Genomic DNA, 12,500 nt, shown 5'->3' with positions numbered 1-12,500 from the left:
ATATATATATATATATATATATATATATATATATATATATATATATACTGTACATGCAAAAGTCCAGTAAGAAGAAAAATGAGTTTGCTCTTGACTTGTTTCGTTACTGTGATGTGTGTGTATGCACTTATAGGCGAATGCGTTCCTAGACACCAGTTTGCATCCTGATTAAATCAGTTGGCTGTGCCTGTGTCAGGTTCGGCATATTGCACCTTTAATATGACATTTCGAAACAAGAAGCTACAGGGGTGTATCTCATAGAGTTACATTTCATAATAGTCTAATCTTAACGATAAACTCGAATTGATCACGTGTGCGTTATATGTTCTAGAACATGCGGGCTCGTGCAATATAACGTGCTGGCGAGACTTGCAAACCTAACGACAAAACGTTATAAACGTGGTTGTTGCGTAAACGGCAACTCGTACTGCTGGCGAACAGCTGATCGACCTCCTCTGGTGATCCACCCATGTCCCGAGGCCCCCGACCCTCCTTTCCACAACAGACAACCTTCGTCACCCACTGTACGTTCCCACAACCACTGACAAAAACACGAACTAAATACGTTAACATTCTGCCATTTTATGGTGTTTCCAATATGTTTTGGAGTGATCATTGACAGTGCTATAATTCGATCCTTATTTTCAGTGTCGTTCGATGGTGAATTCCCAGAATACAGGTAGAAATCTAGCTCCCGGGCGAAAGTGGTTTCGGGACCCACTAAAATATGGTCCAGAACCCTACGATATCCTTCCTTTGTATAGATCTGATGCCTGCATTATGCGATCTGGTGAAAACGTACTTTAATATAGTAGCAATAAAGCATCAAATACAGCCCAAGACAAATTTACCATGCAATGAACGTCAATTTCTTATAACAAGCACAAGTATTAGAATTGTCGATTGGTTGCCTTTCCCTTTGGATTTCATGTCGCGTACAAACAATCTTATTCTCGATGCATATGACCCAATATGATCCCCAATTAATCAGAGTAAACATACCTGTTTAAAAAATGATAGGCTGCCGCATGTTCATGGGATTTTCCTTAGAAGTATTGCCTTAAACCCTATTCAGTGACGGTGAATACACAATACATAACATGATCTCTTACCTCCTATTGTTTAGGAATCTACTTTCTCTTGCTACTCCAATAAAGGAAAAAGCTTGAGCACTTGTTTGGATAAATGCACTTCACTGGTTGTGTTTACTGTCGCACACTGCTACCAGATTCCACTCTCTCTCTCCACACCCAGTTACGAAGGGGAAGCATCGTACGTTGGCAGTGTTACCCATAGAGTATATGCTTATTTTTCTTGGCATATTTTGATATCTAAACTGGCGTTTTACATCAAACTTAAGCTGATATTCATATACTAATGCAAAATATTTATAATTGTTCAATCAATGACCGACATTTTGAAAAATCAATAATGATTCTTTGGCAGACATGTTGCCAGGGGGAAAACTGATCGTACTACAAAGTGACACACTGAAGTGTTGTGTCACTCTAAGACATACAGTAGATATCGATGTCAATCACTATTATTACCTTCAAAAGGAAAGGAAAAATATCTTCTTATTTATCATTTCCATGTTGTTTCATGGTGAATCAAACGAGGGTTTTAATATTATAAAATGCAAAACAATTTCATCAGTAAGCAAATGTAAATGTGTAAGAAACAAACAAACCCAATTTAGCATAAAAACTGACCATTAAACGCACAATGCATGAAGGACAGAGACAATTACAGCAGTGCACTACAAACACTATCTTATCTTATTAGTGATTATATTTTTGTTTTCAAGATGTACATGTTCTGTATCACTAAAGCAATTTTATTATTGAAAAAAAAAAAAACTTGGATGTTAACTGATTGGAGTACGTGATATAATTCAGTCGATGAACCACCCATTTAAAATAATCGTTAAAAGACCCTAATATATAAAAAGAACTTTTCCCTTTTGAATCTTGGTAACTGAAGCGTTAGTACCACTCACTTGAGACCAGTAGCGAGGCAGTTACACCTTAGAAAGTAGGTTAGTAATAACGCACAGGTAAGTCAGCAACAATATTGCAACACGTCGCCAGAAATGAGCAAGGGACACTAAGTTTATTATTTTCGTACCATCACAACAAGAATGTCTATGACCCTGTAACGTGCATGTCTGCAGACATCTAAGAACTTCTTAGATGTCTGCAGACATAGAAAAGTTAAAACAACTTTTTATGGTTGTATCGGTAGTCTGACATTGAAATGGGAGCTTAAGCCATATGGGTAGCTGCGTACAGGAAACGATACCTAACATAGTTTAACTCTCGGTTTATGCATTCCATCACGCCTCTTAATAATTTTACTTGTATTAGCTTGGGCTGGGTAAACCAATTTGTGAAAGTTATTTTGTATGACTTCCGCACTCTATATAGGGAGGTTGTTTTGTTATATATATATATATATATATATATATATATATATATATATATATATATATATATATATATATATATATATATATATATATATATATATATATTACAGTTGTAATCTATATATATATATATATATATATATATATATATATATATATATATATATATATATATATATATATATTATATATATATATATATATATATATTACAGTTGTAATCTATATATATATATATATATATATATATATATATATATATATATATATATATATATAATATATATATATATATATATATATTACAGTTGTAATCTTCCTTAGCACGAAGATGAAGTAATAATATAAAGTAATGCACACAAGGAAAATTGAAAAATGAGAAAAATGAAGTAATATAAAGTAATGCACACAAGGAGAATTGAAAGATAATGTGTGCCTGTAGAAATGCTCTACAGTTTCGTCCGCCAATGAACCTCTTCTTGGAGCATTTATTATGAAAAGAATAAATACACACGTTTGTACATACAAGAAAGGCTTCAAGTATTGGAACCTTCGACAAGCACTTAGGTAAACAAAACAAGCCAAAAACTATTGAATAATATTCAATATATGTACTATGAAAAATAAAAGGACCCAATTTATATATGCCTACATATAAATTAAAATTTTTTCTTACTATAAAATATACACGCCTCTTCAATGACAATTCTTTCTAAAAAATCAATATTTTTGAACAAAATTTGTGAATGTTGCCAATTAACTGGATAATTACATATATCATTATGTACACAAATGGCTTTACTTTTGTTATTTGTTCTTATATTATACTTATGATTTAAAATTCGTTTATCTAAAGATTTCCCAGACTGTCCAATATAAATATTTCCACATCTACTGTACATGGTATCTTATAAACTATACCTTCATTACTGTCAGGTGTGTTTACAAAGTAGAGTTCTGCCAATGGTATTCCGATAAGAAAATGTAGTATTAATCCCCAGCAATTTAGAGGAGCGATTATTGACTTGTTTTGTTTACTTAAGTACTTGTCGAAGGTTCCAATACTAGTTTTCCTGTTAATTTCTAATTACAACTTATATTGGTTTTATACTTTTGTTAAGTGACTTATGCCTGTTGGGTAGTAATTGTATATGTTCATATTTTTCTTATTATTGGAATCATTTCTTGTATGTAAAAACGTGTATATTTATTCTTTACATAATAAAGGCTCTAAGAATAGGTCCATTGGTGGACGAAACTGTAAAGCATTTCTACAGATACACATTGTCTTTCAATTTCTCCTATGTGGACTACCATATATTAAGTTACCTTCGAGCTAAAGAAGATTATTTCTGTAATATCATGTCTACGCGTACTCGACAACACCGTCAACTAGTGTTTGACTTCAAGAAGGTGCTCATGAAATCTCATGTGAGATTTTATAGACAAAAATTTAGGATGCAGATGGGTAATTGTTTGTCGCCGGTTTTATCCAACAATTCATCCAGCAATTCTATTAGACGACATCTTCTGGGTGAGATATGTTGAATATGTATTTACTATACTGAATGCTTGCCCTGATTTTCATAAAATTTTAAGTTATCTCAATAATCTAGTCCCCTCCATAACTTTTGCCGTCGAAAAATGAGACAATGGTATTATTTCATTTTTAAATGTGACAGTCATAAGGTCAATTATTAACTCTAATTTCAAATGTAAGATATTAAATTCCATGTTCCTAAGAGCCATCAATATCTGCGGTCCTGAATATATAGACAAGGAATTTAGAAATTTATATCAAATAAGTTTTCAAAATAATTTCAGCACATAAGACTAGACAAAACCTTGACGCTTGCAAGAAAATTTTTTTATTTGCCTAAAAGGAATAGGATAAGAATTTTCTGTCATTACCATACCATCCTAATTTTAAGTCTATAATCGCTCCTATAAGATTGCTGGGGATTAATACTACCTGACAGTAAGGAAGGGATAGTTTATATGATGCCATATAGATGTGGAAATTTTTATATTGGACAATCTGGGAAATCATGAGATATGCTAATTTTAAATCATAAGTATAATATAAAAACAAATAGCAAAAGTAATGTCATTTGTGTAGATGATGATATATGTAATCATCCAGTTAATTGCCAACATTCACAAATTTTTTTCAAAAACACTGATTTTATAGAGAAATGTCATTGAAGCAGCGTGCATATTTTAAAGTAAGAATGAGAATGTTTATTTATTTCTGGGCATATGTAAATTTGATTCTTTTATTTTACACAGTATAAAGAGTAGTATAAACTCGAAAATGTTATTCAATAGTTTTTTCCTTGTTTTGATTACTTAAATTCTGGTCGAAGGTTCCAATTATCGTTTCCCCCGTTAATTTGTAATTTCAACTTTTATTGGTTTTATCCTCATGTTAAGTAACTTTTGCCTGTTGGGTAATAATAGTATATTTTTATTATTTTACATGATTTGAAGCCTTTCTTGTATGTATAAACGTGTGTATTTACTCTTTTCATAACAGACGCTCTAAGAAGTAGTCCAGTGGGGGACGAAACTGTAGAGCCTTTTTACATTTACACATTACCTTTCAATTGTCCTTACCATATATATATATTTTTGGGCTCAAGCCATGTCGTCCTGATGGAAGTTCCTATAGGGTAGCTTCCTAGGGTATATTACAACTACGGCGATATTCCCAGAGAATTTACCTTAAGGTACCAGAATTCTAACTCCTGGAGCGAGTATCCCTCGTGAAAGGGATATCGCGACATATCAGAGGACGTATTCTAGACACGTCACATGGCAATCTACATCCTGGACAGAGATTTCGTCTCGTAGGAGGTGATTGGCGAGATACGAATTCGGGAAAGAAAAAGGGGAGCCGCTCCCAAGGCTTCCCTATCCCCCGATTCGTATGCGTGCCTGGCGCCAATCCTGGCGCCATCTGTATTCCTTTTTGCGTAGCTTAACAACTCGGTGTTTTTTCCTGTTTTTCTCGCAAATCTTGGATTTATTCGACTTTTCATGGCTTCTCCGTCTTCGTCGGCTTCTGATATTGAGTATAGTGTCTTTTATGTATAAATGTAGGCTCTTGGTAAAATTTTGAGTGATTAATAGGATTAATCTTTGATACAAGAGCCGTAGCCTACCAGAGGCGTCTTGGACGCTGTCGCTCGCTAGGTATAAATTAGTTAGTCAGAGCGACATTCCTGGTTGTTTTGCTTTAATAAATTTTAGCTATTTAGCATTACATAGGATTTCCTTTCGTGCTTAGTATCATTTGGCGAAGTATTCGCCATTCTGGCCTACGCTAGGCCATGTAGCCTAGTCGTTTGGTCCTAGTACTTCATGCATGATTATGGTTTTTCCGAGTGTAATTAAAATTTTATTGAAGCTTTAGGCTATATTTTATACATTTTAGACTGTGTGGAATATTTCCAAGATAGTATACGAGTGAGTTTCGGTGAATTAGGTAATCGATTCTCTTGGTGCCTAGGCTAGTTGCTTATGGATCCTTAGTATACTTTATCATACTCCCCGGTTGCTTTCTTTCCTTCGGAGAAGGTATGCAATCCCTTTCCCTCTGTTTAAGCCTTGGGCTTATCCCTAAGTGGTTTTTTTTCGAATTTATTTTCGATAAAACTATACTAGGGTGTTACTGTACCTTCCTGTTCCTGTAGTTATGGTTCAAGAGGGACAGAACAACAGAGTTTTTAGTCTGAGTCTGTGTTGTCTGGCTTGGTGCTGAGTCCCCCTCGCTGACCTAACACATACAAAGGGAGCTTAGCTCCCTTAGGTCACTACCGAAGGTTTCTGTGGATATGATTCCTTCTTTTGTGATCTACCAGACTAGTCCTTGTTGCTGTTCTCGGGGGAGGATAAGTTCTTCCCTTGGGAGTAGCAACGCCTTCCTTGCTTTGGTGCTCTGGAAGCTGGCAAGTATTGCTGGCCTTTCCCCTTAGATCTCCCTTAGGCTAAGATAAGTTTCTTGGCTGCGGGTGATCTGTCACTAAAACAAGGTTGGCAGGACCCTCTTGTCCCTTCCCCCTCTTTCTTCGTAATGGCCGAGCCATTACTGTACTGTACATCGTTCTACATCTGGACCTAGTATAGGTTAGGATGTGGAATTGACTCAGCCCCTTGCCGGCCGGCAGAGCTGGCCGGCAGGGGTCTTACTGTACTGTACGTCGTTCTACTTCTGGACCTAGTATAGGTTAGGATGTGGAATTGACTCAGCCCCTTGCCGGCCGGCAGAGCTGCTGGCCGGCAAGGGTCTTATGTTTTCGAGTGCTGCCCGGACCTCTCTTGGTCCCTCATCCATCCCTCCAGCAGAGCCGGACGGCATTGGTCAAGGAAGCCTGAATTAGTTTCTCCCCTTCCTTATATGCACTCTTTCGGTTGCCGGGCTTGGAGGTTGTGTACACTCTTATCCCGGCATCCATTCTATTTTTCTTCTAGTGCTGTAGTGTAGTCCTCTGGTTCTTTTGCTGCCAGCTGGCATCGGTCTTGTACCTTTGCCGGCCGGCTTATGACAGCCCTTGTCTGCCGGTCACCAAGAGTGTGGCCGGCAGCTGGGTACTACCTTGTGTAGTTGCTGGCCAGCAGCCATTGCCGGCCAACACTGGCTGTTACCGGCCGGCAGTTGCTGCCGACCGGCACAGGCATTTGAACCAGAGTGCTGCCGCCCTATAGCTGTTAAGTAGTATACTTTAAAGCTAGTTGTGGTGTGTGCCGGCCGGCAAAGGCAGGCCGGCACACATCCCCCTATACTGTACTAGTATTCTTCAGTATAACATATACAGTAAGAAGAAAACTATGGTAAGGGTTTTGGTACAGCACTGTGTCTTCTAACACTATTGTTTTTTCTTGCACATCCCTTTGCTGTTGCCCTACAGATAGGAAGCTGAGTTCTTCCCTGTCTATTATCCAGGATTTTAAAATCATTGCTTAGGTGTGAGCTCCACCTGTTTCCTCTGGAAACCTTGCATTGGTTACTCTAGAAGAGATAAACCATTTTGATTTTATTATCTGGAAGGCTGCAACAATGGGTTGTGAGGGAAACACAAGTGTGTGTCTTTCCTTTCTGAATTGTTATGCTATACTATGCATATCCAGTGATACATAGTTCACTTGATACTCATGAAAATTTCTTCTCTTTACAGAAGGACACTCCGAAGTGGGGAAGTGCTTTCTGCAATGTCAGCAGCAAGAACCTCTGCGGACATGAGTTTTGTAGGAGACACGCAGCATACGCTGTCTCCAAGGATGATCTACGGTATTGGGACCCTCAGGTATGTACTGTGTGCACTAACCTGATTACTGAGACATTTAAATAGCTAGGAAGAAGCTTCGTACCTGGGTAAGGGGCTTCCAAAAGAACACTTCTGGCCCTTATCTTCCAAGTGAGAAGATGAGGGCGTATCCTTTCCCTAAGGCATCAGCTGATGCAGTGATTCCCCAGCCTCAAGAGGAGATCCCCTAAGTTCAGATCCAGGTGGATGCTGAAGTCGCGGTCGCGATGCAAGACATCCAGCTAGATGACAGGATGTCTGATGTGGATGGGTGTCAGGAGGAAGACCTCCTGGCAGAAGCCCAGGATGAAGTTCAAGCCCCTCTACATCGGCCGGTCTCCCAGTAGAGCTGGGACAGGCCCTCTCTTCTATTGTTGGAATGATCCAACAAATGCAGAAGGAGAATCAGAAGAAGGCGGCTGCAATGGAACTGCGAATGCAGTGCCTTGCAGAATCACATGGGCCCCAGAAAAAGCTCAATGTGAAAGACCTTCCCTTGTGCTCAGATGCTAACCCATGGAGGTATGCTAAGCACATGCCGATGACGACTGGAAAGATCGTCATCTCGGATAAGCTGGGCTCAGTTCCCCTGGAGGAGGTGGAATTCTGGCCCAGCAAGGCATCATATCCGGACTGTTATGTCCGGCTGAGGAAGGAACCAGCTTCAAAGGAGGAGACAGAGCCGAAGGAGGCATAGTGATAGACCATGCTAAGGCTCAAGCTCTACTTTCATCCTCGATGAAAGAGAGGGGCTTCTCTAACTCAAAGGTAGCCGCATTGAATAGGAAGCTCCCTTCCTTTGTGTCCTCGCCTACTAGAGCCTTCCCCTTTTTACAGAAAGGGTTTCTGGCTGTACTAAAAGCAATCGAGGCCGGCAAGTCTTGCCCCTCCCTAGAGGAGTATAAACCCTTGTCTCTGGCCCTGCCTATGGACCACAAAGACTGGAAGGACGTCCATCTTACGTTCTCAGTGGGAAAGTTGGAGGCTGATATTGCCGGACGTCAGTTCGGCAAGGACCTCCCTAAGCTGTCTGACTTTCTTTTGCGAAGTGAGTTCGATACAAAAGAAAGACTGACTGCCTCAATGTCTCTTCAGACTACTCTTGAGACGATGGCAAGTGACCCCAAGGTCCATGAAATGTTCATGGTAGTGGCCAAGCCTCATCTGGCCACAGTGACGAAGGACCTTTATGGCTTCGTCAAGGCAAGGAGAGCTTGTAGGGAGTTCGTGTTTACCTCGGCTACGGTGAGGCACGAGCCAAAGAAACTAATCTCCTCCAACATTTGGGGAAAAGACCTTTTCCCTACCGACTTGGTCAAAGAAGTTGTTGATAAGGCCGCCTTGGAGAATAGAAACCTTCTCCAGAAGTGGGGCCTGGCTATCAAAAGAAAGTCTTCCCCGGATGAGGGTCCTCAACCAAAGAGGAAGAGTATGAGGACTAGGCTACCGTCTCGGCCAGCCAAGCCTCTTAGACAGCAACAGCAACTGCAATTGCCATTGCCCCCAGTGCCCCAGATCATGGCACAAACCCCGACCACCTTTCAGTGGGTACCCCAGGCCGTGTCGACACAGTCCACGGCATTCACCCCAGCGTTCGAAGGGCAGTCTACTTCCTTTCGAGCAAAGCCTAGAGGAGCAGCCAGAGGCTTGTCTAGACGCCCCTCAAGGGGAAGGGGATTCAGGGGTGGTCGTGGTCAGGAAGGCAAGACCTCAGGACGGCAGTCCAAGTGAAACGATACCGGTAGGAGGGAGACTTCTGAAATTTCGGGATCGGTGGACCTTCGATCCCTGGGCCCACAGCCTACTCAAGAATGGACTGGGCGGGAGCTGGTACAGCACTCCACCCCCGTGCCTTCAGTTATTCCAACACTCCACCCCGTTATGGAGGAGTACGTTCAAGAACTGTTGGAGAAAAAAGGTGATCCGAAGGGTGAAGCCCATCAATTTCTGAGGGAGGCTGTTTTGTGTTCCCAAGAAAGACTCGGAAAAGCTCAGAGTCATTCTGGACTTGTCGCCACTCAACAAGTTCATAGTGAATTGCAAATTCAAAATGCTAACACTGCAACACATAAGGACCTTACTGCCCAAGAGGGCATATTCCGTCTCTATAGACTTGTCAGACGCCTATTGGCACATTCCAATTAGCCATCGACTCTCCCCCTACCTAGGGTTCAGGCTACAACGAAGACTATACGCCTTCGGAGCCATGCCATTCGGGCTAAACATAGCCCCAAGGATTTTTACGAAGCTTGCGAGCGTAGCTCTCAAACAATTACGCCTAAAGGGAATTCAGGTAGTAGCCTACCTGGACGACTGGTTGGTGTGGGCAGCATCCGAGACAGAATGCTTGCAAGCTTCCAGTCAAGTGATCCAGTTCCTAGAGTACCTAGGCTTCAAGATCAACAGAAAAAGTCTCGACTTTCTCCATCTCAAAAGTTCCAGTGGCTGGGAATCCACTGGGACCTTTTGTCACACCGTTTCTCCACCCCGGCGAAGAAAAGGAAGGAGATAGCTGGTTCTGTCAAGAGACTTCAAGATTCCGAAAGGATATCAAGACACGAGCAGGAGAGAGTACTGCGCTCTCTCCAGTTTGCTTCGGTGACAGACCCAGTGCTAAGAGCACAGCTAAAGGATGCAATCGGAGTTTGGAGAAGTTATGCATCAAACGCGTGAAGAGATCTGAGAAGACCAGCCGCTTCGGCTAAGTACTCTTCTCAGGCCTTGGTCCCAAGCCAGACATCTAAAGAAGTCGGTTCTTCTTCAGCCACCTCCCCCGTCGGTGACGATTCACTCAGACGCCTCGAAGGAGGGATGGGGAGGTCACTCTCATCGGAAAAAAGTCCAGGGGACTTGGTCCAGGCTATTCAAGACCTTTCACATAAAACTTTCTAGAAGCTAGGGCAGTGCTCCTTACCTTAAAGAAAGTCTCCCCGCGTCACTCGATCCACATAAGGTGGTGATAGACAGCGAGGTAGTTGTGAGATACTTGAATCGACAAGGATCGAGGTCACCACCTCTCAACCAGGTGATGTTGGCCGTCTTCCGATTGGCGGAAAAGAAGAAGTGGTACCTGTCGGCAGTTCACCTTCAAGGAGTCCGCAATGTGACAGTGGACGCTCTATCCAGGTTCACACCGATAGAGTCGGAATGGTCCTTAGACGCAGGATCATTCTCCTTCATTCTGAATCAGTCCCAGAACTGCAGATAGACCTCTTTGCGACGAAAGACAACAAGAAGTTGCCCCTGTACGTGCCCCGTACGAGGACCCCTTAGCGGAAGCAGTGGACGCGATGTCCCTCGACTGGAACAGATGGTCCAAGATTTATCTGTTCCCTCCTCACAACCTTCTGTTGAGGGTCCTCAACAAATTGAGATCCTTCAAAGGGTAGCGGCAATAGTGGCCCACAAGTGGCCGAACAGCGTGTGGTTCCTCCTGGCATTGGAACTGTAGCTGAAGTTTGTACTACTACCAGATCCAGTTCTGACCCAGCGAGTCCAGAAGTCAACTGTCTGCGCTTCATTACAGAAAACCCGGACCCTGCAGCTCATGATTTTCTCTCCCTAGCGGTGAGAAAGCGTTTCGGGATTTCGAAAGCCAGTATAGACTTCCTTGAGGAATATAAGTGCAAATCTACTAGAAGGCAATATGAGTCATTTTGGAGAAAATGGGTGGCCTTTTGTCAAGGCGAAGAATCCGCAGGAGATCTTGACAGACTTCTGCTTATCCTTCTTCTCCACCTCCATGGCCAAGGGTTGGCAGCGAACACGATTTCAGCGTGTAAGTCTGCTTTGACAAGACCCATTCTATATGCCTTCCAGGTCGACCTAGGTAACGAGATCTTTAATAAAGTCCCGAAAGCCTGTGCTAGGCTCAGACCTTCAGCACCTCCAAAGCCCATTTCATGGTCTTTAGACAAGTTCTTCATTTCGCTTCTCTGTTGAGCAATGAAGAGTGTGCGTTAAAGGATTTGACACAAAAAGTTATTTTCCTATTTTGCACTCGCGTCCGGGGCCAGGGTTAGTGAGATTGTAGCCTCTCGAGAGAGGCAGGTCATGTTCAGTTCCTGGATGGGGGAGAACTGAACCTGTTTCCGGATCCTACGTTTCTCGCCAAGAATGAGTTACCCACCAATAGGTGGGGTCCCTGGAGAATCTGCCCTCTGAAAGAAGATGCATCTCTATGTCCAGTAGAATGCCTAAAGGTCTATCTTCATAGAACTTCAGACTTCAAGGGTGGTCAACTATTCAGGGGAGAAACATCAGGCTCAAATTTATCTCTGAATCAACTCAGAGCGAAAATCACATATTTTATTCGCAGAGCGGATCCCGACAATACACCCGCAGGTCACGATCCGAGGAAAGTTGCCTCATCCTTAAATTTCTTTAATTGTATGGATTTTGAACATCTCCGTTCATACACTGGCTGGAAGTCTTCCAGAGTGTTCTTTCGCCACTATGCGAAGCAAGTAGAGGAACTAAAAGAGATCTGTGGTAGCAGTGGGTCGCGGTGTTAACCCTACTGTTTAACTCTGCGAGGAACAGTGGTCTTAATTGGGACGATTAATTCCAGGGTGAGTGTGTAGTTACATACTGTACTACAAACTAAGTGAGGGCACTGTGTTGCCCATCCAGACTGTTCCATTTCCGAAGGTGAACCTAGCATAAGTGCAGACATGTGTGCCGAGCGTTTCTAACGCTAATGTCATTGATTTGTAATACAGGCTTTTATGACTTTGATACCTCGTTATCTTAAAAGTGGCATCTAA

The 12,500-nt window shown here is 41.8% G+C and overlaps 1 protein-coding gene across 1 annotated transcript in view; it reads right to left on the bottom strand.

Annotated features, from left to right (window-relative positions):
- Nucleotides 1-1,242, bottom strand: part of LOC137645834 (alpha-tocopherol transfer protein-like) — a 532,510-nt gene extending 531,268 nt beyond the window's left edge. Inside the window, exon 1 of the mRNA XM_068378812.1 lies at nucleotides 1,113-1,242. The gene's annotated coding sequence lies outside the window, so the exon portion shown is untranslated. The remainder of the gene's footprint in view (nucleotides 1-1,112) is intronic.
- Between the last annotated feature and the right edge of the window lie 11,258 nt (nucleotides 1,243-12,500).

Source organism: Palaemon carinicauda, chromosome 8 (assembly GCF_036898095.1).
Source record: "Palaemon carinicauda isolate YSFRI2023 chromosome 8, ASM3689809v2, whole genome shotgun sequence".
Taxonomy (NCBI): Eukaryota; Metazoa; Arthropoda; class Malacostraca; order Decapoda; family Palaemonidae; genus Palaemon; species Palaemon carinicauda.
This window is presented reverse-complemented; position numbering and strand designations above follow the sequence as displayed.